This window comes from Pteropus vampyrus, unplaced genomic scaffold, assembly GCF_000151845.1.
Source record: "Pteropus vampyrus isolate Shadow unplaced genomic scaffold, Pvam_2.0 Scaffold276, whole genome shotgun sequence".
Classification (NCBI taxonomy): domain Eukaryota; kingdom Metazoa; phylum Chordata; class Mammalia; order Chiroptera; family Pteropodidae; genus Pteropus; species Pteropus vampyrus.
The window spans coordinates 2770045-2778751 of record NW_011889057.1 but is presented as its reverse complement, the minus strand read 5'-3'; the positions used below and the strand labels follow the sequence as shown (position 1 = coordinate 2778751).

At 42.8% G+C, this 8707-nt stretch overlaps 1 long non-coding RNA gene across 1 annotated transcript; it reads right to left on the bottom strand.

The window, feature by feature from the left end:
* Positions 1-962: 962 nt before the first annotated feature.
* On the bottom strand, positions 963-8682 carry LOC111729707. Its single transcript, XR_002776346.1, has 3 exons — positions 8404-8682; positions 5739-5838; positions 963-1913 (listed from the first exon to the last, which is right to left on the bottom strand). It is a non-coding gene; the product is annotated as an uncharacterized LOC111729707 (long non-coding RNA).
* Positions 8683-8707: the final 25 nt, after the last annotated feature.

Below are 8707 nucleotides of genomic sequence, written 5' to 3'. Positions count from 1 at the left end.
CAGTGTGCAGATCCTTTGTCAGGTTTATCCCTGAACTATTCCGTATTTTGATACAATTGTAAATGTTACTTTATTTCAATTCCCAGTTTTCATTGCTAATATATATATAAATACAATCACTTACAAACATATGAAAAGATGCTCAACATCGATAGCTATTAGGGAAATGCAAATCAAAACCACAATGAGATACCATCTCACACCTGTTAGAATAGCTATAATCAACAGGACAAGTAATAACAAATGTTGGAGAGGATGCAGAGAAAAAGGAACCCTCATACACTGCTGGTGGGACTGCAAATTGGTACAGCCACTATGGAAAGCAGTATGGAGATTCCTCAAAAAACTAAGAATTGACCTATCATATGATCCAGCAATCCCACTACTGGGTATTTACCCCAAAGACTTGAAAACCCATATCCAAAAAGATATTTGCACACTGATATTCATAGCAGCATTATTCACAGTGGCCAGGACATGGAAGCAACCAAAGTGTCCTACGATAGATGACTGGCTAAAGAAACTGTGGCTCATGTATACAGTGGAATATTACTCAGCCATAAGAAGAGATGAAATACTGCCATTTGTGACAACCTGGATAGACCTCGAGATAATCATGCTAAGTGAAATAAGCCAGACAGAAAAAGTTGAAAATCACATATCACTTATATGTGGAATATAAACCTAAAAGCAACAAATGAACAGGACAGAGACTCAGGGACATGAGCAATGGACTAATGGTTACCGGAGGATAGGGGGCTGGGGAGGAGAGGAGTGGTAGACAGGGTAAAGGAGGTCAAATATAGGGGGGTTGGGGGAGGGTAAAGTGGGTAAAAGGGATCAAATATATGGTAGCTGAAGGAAACTGGACTTTGAGTGGTAATCACACAATAGAATATATAGATGTCAAATTATAATGTACACTTGAAATTATATAATTGTATTAACCAATGTTACCCTAATAAACTTAATTTTAAAAATACAGTGCAATCGATTTCTGTATATTGATTTTGCATATATTTGATTTTGATGTATGAAATTTAGTTGCTATTTCTCTAAACTTACTCTGATTGTCTAATATTAAATTCTAGACTCTCAGGACAAAATTTTAGGGAGGGAAAAATAAATATTTATTATAACCAGTGTTTTAGTACAGCCCAGAATACTTTCTTCAACAGATTTGCCAAAGACAGGCTATGGGAGGGCATAGCTGGCCTGCCGAAACCGCAAACAGCCCCAGGTTGTCTTTGGAAAGAAGCTTGGGGTAGTCTTACAGTTCAAGAAGAGGGAGAAGAGGAAGTCTAGTCTTTTCATGACTTTTCAGGCATCTTTTATCTATGATTTTATTAAATTTTTTCTAACTTCTTTCTTTTTCAGTCTGTGCTGTTTTTCATAACAATACATTTCTTCTGTTTATTCCCACACCACCCCAAACATAAGACTATCCTTCCTTTTATTTGCCTTAAAACAACCTCTCTCTGGCTCTAGAAATCACATGTGGTTTGAATATTTAGAGAATTTAGAGGGAAAAAACGTCTGTATTTAATTTATCCAAAGTCTTAATGTTTTTCTACATCATGAAAGTTTTTGTGTTGAAGTGAAAAGAGCATTGAACTTGGAATCCAGTGTATCTCACCACCGAGCTGTGTGGCTTTTGGTAAGGCATTTAACCTCTCTGATATCGCTTCTTATCTTGATATAATAATGGAACATTGTGAGAATTATGCAAAAAATAAATAAGCAATCAGTGAACTTGGGTCGAATCTGAATATCTCTGTCTCCTCTTCAGATTGGAGAGCCTTCATCTGTTTGGTTAGTGCTCACAGGCTGGTAGCCCACCTTGCTGAAACATTGCCTTTCCCTGCATCTCTTCCAGTCCAATGAGGTCTTCTTTCCAAAGCACATATTTCCAGCTGTAGACACAACAGTTTTGAAGCAGGGTAAGATCATTCATCAACAAATACTGAGTACCTTAGTGTGGGCCAAGAAATAAGTTAGACACTTTATTCATTCATTACAGAAAAATAAATAAATAATTGAGTGCCTACCATGTACATCACATGAATTATCCCTAACACTCATAACAATTCTGTAAAGTAAGTATTACAACTTCCATTTTATAGATGGAAAATAGAGGATATGGCCCCTATTTTAAAGGTGTTCATAAGCCAGTTAAAAGTAGACAAGACATAGTATATGAAAAGCTGCTAGAAGTACAAGACAAACTATAAGAGGTATTAAGAAGAGGCACATGATAAACAGCCACGTGGTTGTTAAAGGCAAATGCTGCTCCCTCTGCCTAGAGGCCTTTCTCTCAAGTCCTCTCACTCACAAACTTCTGCTTCTCTAAGAATTAACCAAAGTACCACCTCTTCTGTGAAGCCTTCTCTGATTCTTCCAGGCAAACTTAAGTTCTACTTCCTCTGTGTTCACTTGGCTCTTAATCCTTCTTATTCTTATATAGTGTCATTGTTGATTTGCTTGTCTGTTTTCTCCAGAGACTGTGAGCTCCTTGAGATTAGGGTAAACAAACTTATTCAATTACATTCAGAGCTTGATAATAAAAATTAGAGAATATGTGGTTAGAGAAGAAGGAGAAGTTTAAGAGTGTAATTATGAGCAAAAGTTCGGATGTTTGAATTCAAACAGCATATTTGGTCAAGGGGTAGGTAGTTCTTGTTGGGTAATAATAGAGTTATAGAACCAGTGGATTTAAAACCAAGGATATGGACTTGCTGCTAGAGTTAATAGGGAGCCATTGAAGATTTCTGAACAGAGGAAATTATATGCTCTACTTTCATTTCAGAAAGAATAGACTGGGTACAGAGTCTATCATATCTGAAAACTGGGCAGTCCATAGGAAACTATCATCATGGTTCAGGTGAAAGACAATGAGAACCCAAACCATCAGAAGCCATGGAAATGAAATATTTTCAGACCAGATGGGGGAACCATTAGGAGGGAGTAACCAACAGGAATGAGTAATTTCATGAAAAAGAAAAGAGTGGAGGATGACTGGGAAATTGAGAGAGTGATGAGACCAGTGGCAAAAAAATAAAGAAATAAAAGCCGAGGAATGTTTTGTGGGGGGAGATGATAAGTATGGTTTCAGATAGTTTGAGTTAGAAATAATGATAGGTGGAAATTTCCATTAGGAGCCTCGGAAATGTCTTATGATTATTTCTCATATTCTTCCTTCTGTTGCTTACTATTCTAATAGCTATTTCAGCCATGGCAACATATTAAGAGTTCAGAATTTAACCACAGATGTTCTGTGAAATGGCCCTTTTCCCAGACTAAGTGATCATATTAAAAGCCCTTGAGAGTGTAATCCATAGCCCATGAAGAGGCCTTTTGGAAATGGATTTGCCCAGCAGATGTTTCTAAGCAAAGACCTCCAACAAACATGCCCCCAAATTATTAGGAGGCTGGCGACAATGAGGCAAGTCATAGAGGGCTCAGGTGAGATCTGGATTCAAATCCCTGCTCCAGTAGTTCTTTCTTTAAAACCTTAGCACTCTCCTATAGAAAGAATATTGGGAATAATAAAATCACCCACCTTATAAATTTATAGTGGAGATTAAATGTAAAGGGCTTAGCACAGTTCTTGGCATATAGAAAATATTAGATAATGTAAGTTTTTATTATTATTATTATCAATAGTTCATGTGACCATCCTCTTACGGTCCCCAACCTTTTTGGCACCAGGGACCGGTGCTCCTATGAGAATCTAATGCCTGATGATCTGAGATGGAGCTGAGGCAGCGATGCTGGCGCTGGGGAGTGGCTGCAAATATGGATGAAGCTTCGCTTGCTTGCCTGCTGCTCACCTCCTGCTGTGCAGCCCAGTTCTTAACAGGCCACAAACCAGTTCTGGCCCATGGCCTAGGGATTGGGGTCCCCTGCTCTACTAGACTGTGATCTTGTTGGAAGCAGGAGACATGTCTTACTTATTTCTATATCCTCACCTCAGGACATGGCCAAAAATTGATAGTGACCACCAGAAGCTAGAGAAAGGCAAGAAAATGTTCTACTCAGAGTCTCAGGAGGAGCGTGGACCTGCTAGCACCTTGATTTTGGACTTCTAGCCTCCAAAACTGTGAAACAATAAATTTCTGTTGTTTTAAACCACCCAATTTATGGTACTTTGTTACAGCAGCCCTAGCAAACTAATACAATCCGTATGCATTCATATATATTTATTTCGTACCTTATTTAATCCAATATAATGTTATTTATTTTGTTGCTCAAGTTGTTTTCAGCTTTGACTAGTGGGAGCTCTTTCAGATTAGTTCTTATGTCTCTTTCATATCCTCCCACCCTTTTGTTTTTTTTTGAGTGCTTCCTTACTTTCTGGTTCTATAAGATGCTCCAGCTTATCTTAAATTTCCCTGCCCTAGACCTAGAATCAGCTGTTTCTGTAAGGAATTTTGTTTCCTTTTATTGGAGAATAGTATTTTGAAACCAAGATCGAAGTTCTAGGAATACTCACCACTGTTGGGGTGTCATTGCTTCTGGGCCCTCTCAGTGAAGGTAATACATGTGTTATGCTAACCATGTATACACACATATCTATACTTGTTTCTGTATCTAGCTCTGTGTGTGTGTGTGTGTGTGTAAAACATGAGTTCATACTGATGTCTCAGATTCTAACCAAGTACCACAGGGTTCATACTAGCCTTCCCCCTTGCTTATCTGTAAATTCTCTCCCAATGTCCATTACTTACTTGATCAACCTCAGTATATATGTAAAGCAGTTTCAAAAATTTGTAACCCATTAGCCCATGAGAGAAATTATCAACTAGAGTACAGTGTTTATGTAGAATATGCTGTTCTTTTTTTATCTTTAGACTTATAGTTTCTAGTCAACCATTGTTTTTCCAAAGTTACTTAGGTCAGCACCTTTTTTTCTTACCCCCTGCAGTGTGTTTACGCAGTAAATGTATAATACAGTTAGATTCATTTGTTACAGTCTACATTCTAGTATGCTGGTTGATTTTTTAAGTGTTTTTTAAGTGTTGGGGGGATGGACAGATAGAAACTCTTAGCTCCCTGAGAGCACAATTTTTCCCTACTTATGTTACATCCACATAAATAGATGCTCTATGACTCTACTGAATATACTTTTATTCATTTAATTACAAAAAAAAAAAAAAAAAAGCAAATTTCAGATCCCCAGTCACTGCTTCTTGTCTACCCGTGATTCCTAGCTCACAGCCATCTGGCTGACTCCGGCCCTGTCTAGAATACTGCTTTGCTCCTTTCCCAGCTCTTCTTTCTCTGATATCATTGGGATCCTGGGAATCTAGACAAAATACATATCATGCACACGTATACACACATACACTATTCTGCCCTCCTTGCTCCTTTATCTTTGTATCCGTTAAAGATGTGCTTTCCTATCTGAGCCTCCCTCCACTTCCATACCCATACCCATCTCTTCTCCCAAGCTCTATGGTAAAGACCTGTTCTCCTGAGGCCCAGTTTCCTTCTTCTATTGAACCCTGAACACACTCTGGGCCTCTTAACTCTTGGACCTTTACTCTGAGAGCAAGGAGGAAAAGAGAAAAGAGAGAGGAGGAGCTGAGAGGTGGGAGGGCCAAGACCACCCTTGGGGAGGGCTGGGCTCACTTAGAAGTATTTAATACTGAAGGAGCCTTAGGAAAGTTGCAAGGAGCTCCCTTCACCTCTCAATGCCCTCCCCCAAGACTGCCTTTGCTCCCACCAAAAACACTAACCTTTATTTGTATCAATTCCAAATCCTTGTATGGGCTGGAAGCTGGGGGCCCAGAGATGAAGAAAGTATGAGGTCCCAATCTCAAAGCACTCACAATGTAACTGGAAAAATAAGATATAAAAAAAATAAACAAAAATGTAAGATAGTAACACAATAATGGAGGTGAATTCAGAAGAAGGCAGACAGCTGGCTGAGCAGGTAGGGAAGAGGTGACAGAATTTGGTTTGCGGTAAAGGGAGTGTAGGGAGGGTTTAGTCCTTGTGAGCTAAAAGCTTAGAGTCCAGGGGAAGTAATTACCTCTGAGCACCAATTATACTACACCTTCATTTCCCCTTATCTCAGTTCAGGCCCAGAGACGGGAAACTGCCAGGGGTTCTGGGGAAGGTGATGCAACCAGCTAGCTGAAGATGGTGCACAGGGGTTCTGGGGAAGGCGATGCAACCAGCTAGCTGACGATGGTGCACTCCAGGGCCATTGTCCACAGGGCCATGAATGCCAGATGGGTTCTATGAGGCGTAGGGGGGTAGACACGGAGTACCACAAAAGGCCTTTGGGGAAGAGAGTCATACAAGCAGGACTGTGCCTCAGCAGGACAACTGGGAAGCTGTGTGTGGAATAGATGGCAGAAACGAAGGCTGGAGACCGGCTGAGGTCATCATAACAGTTCCCATCAGGCTTACAGACTTAGGCCATGTCATGATGTGATCACTGTCCTCCTCTCTGGGTTTTTTTTTAATCTATGGACTATGTCACAACTTGTCTTTCCTCAGACTGAAGCTCAAAAGGGTACTGGCAAGCCCCCTCCTTTACAGCCTTGTTCTCAAAAGGAAGTCAGCACCTGACAGTGCCATGGATTTGGAGGGAGGGGCTGGGCGTGAGAGATGCAGAATATAGCAATCAGGAGGACAGAGTGTAATGTGCAAGAGGAGGAGGAATCCCAGCAGAGTTTATTTATGGAAAAGCCTAAGTTATAGCCCAAGCTATTTAGCCTTTTCACAGCTCTGGCAGAAGCTTTCGGCAAACTCCTCTCACACAGAAGCCAGACAAATTCCCATGGGTTTGCACCTTGGCCCATACTACATACTGAGTGCCCACTGTGCTTCAGATCCCTGCTCTGGATGCTGAGGTGGAGGGTATCCCTACGGGAGAAGAAGCCGAATTCATGAGTCTCAGTCTGCAAGAAAGAGCCTGGTTAGACCCCAGCACCAAACATGCAAAGCTCTGGACATCCATGTTGGGGGAATGGGGAAAAGGAAAGTGCAGTACTGGGGTGGTGAGCTGTATTGGATCGTGTAACCAAGCTTAGACTTCAGGGAGGGACCAAGCTGGGGAGGTGCAAGCATTAAATCTGTAGGGTGGTGGTGGCAGTGTAGGATGAGGGAAGGGAGAGTTTGAAGAGAGAGTATTAAGAAGAGAGTGGTAGGTGTGAGAGGCTAGCAGAGGACCAGGCTTTTCTGCAATATAAATTACCAAGGAAGAGCACAAACATATTTTTAAAATCACACTGAGATCCTGCAGGGAGCACAGCCAACTGATCCCCATCCCAACTTCCCACAGGCCCTGTCTTATTCAGGAGTGGATTGCTGAAGCCCAGGAGAAAAGCTCTAGCCAGAACCATGTGCAGGACAAAATAAATAGTGATAAGAGTTTGAGGAAAGGACAGAGCTCTCCACCCTGGGGTTAGAGCTTGTGTCAGGAGATCACAGAGCCTCACAGGGTGGAGGAGAGCTGCCCGCTCCCACACTCCCACACTCCCACACTCCCAAACCCCCTCCTCCCCACTTGTCCAATCTCAGGGCTGCTGCTGAAAGACCCTACTCCCCAAATGCAGGTCTTAAGGTCCCAGAGTAGCTGTTGGGGGAGTGGGTGCTGGGAGTGCCATTCTTTTATTTCATATTTACCTAAAAGTTCAGGAAGTTCTTGCTGACATTCTTGCTTGGGGGCCCAGAATTTAAACTGATTCACTGCCCAGAACCCTTGTTTTAGGAAAGAATGAGATGGCTATTGCATAACCCAGAGCCTGGCGTTGTGGGTTGCTGAAGGCAACGGTCCTTCTTCCCTCTAGGAAGGAAAGCTGGGCTGGAAGTGTTGGGGATGGGTGGGGCACTCCCTGGGGAAGAGTAATGCTGGTGTGAAGAGACAGACTTGTGTAATGAGGGCCCTCAGCCACCTTCGGACAACCCCTGGGCATAGCACAACGTGATGAATACAGATAATTCACTGGATGATACTGGGTGGGGGTGGGATGGGGGACAGGTTCTGGGAAAGGAGAGGAATGGAGGGTAGGCTGACCTGAATGAAGGACTGAGGTTGGAAGTTAGGGGGTGCGTCCTGCTCTCTGACCACTGTTCCTAAGCACCAAGTGTATGGGTTCCTCTGACTTTGTTCCACCCCTATAATTTCAACTGGCCAATCTCCCCCTTCCCTGTCCCTGCCTCCCAGGTTCTCACCCATGTACACTGACCCCTCTGCAACCCTTCCAGACTCTCCTGACTCCGCCATAATGCTAAGGTTTCCAACAGTTCATTCGAGGTGTGCCTCCGCACCTTGTCCCCCAACCTTTTCTATCGATTTACCCAGTCTGGCCCCCCTGACACTCGTTTTCAGGGACACCTTCTCTTGCCCCACCCTCAGTATTACTCTTCCACTCTTTGCCCTTGACCTACTTTCTCCCATGAGCAGTCGGTACTCCCAAGACTCCATTATCCATCATCTCGGACTTTTTCCTCTTTTCATTCACCCCCAGCCCTCTCACGACTTCCACGCACAATCTCTCCTCTGTCCACTTGTAGACTGCCATCTTCTCACTCCCCACGGGAGCCCCTGCATGCCCCTGCAGCTACACACGAACTGGATTTCAGGTTTTCTCTTCATTCCAACTTCTGTCCTCTCCTCCTTCCACCGCTTTCCACCCTCCAGTTCCTCCAGCCAGCTGTCCAGCTCCCAAATTCCGGGCGAGATTCCCGGGAA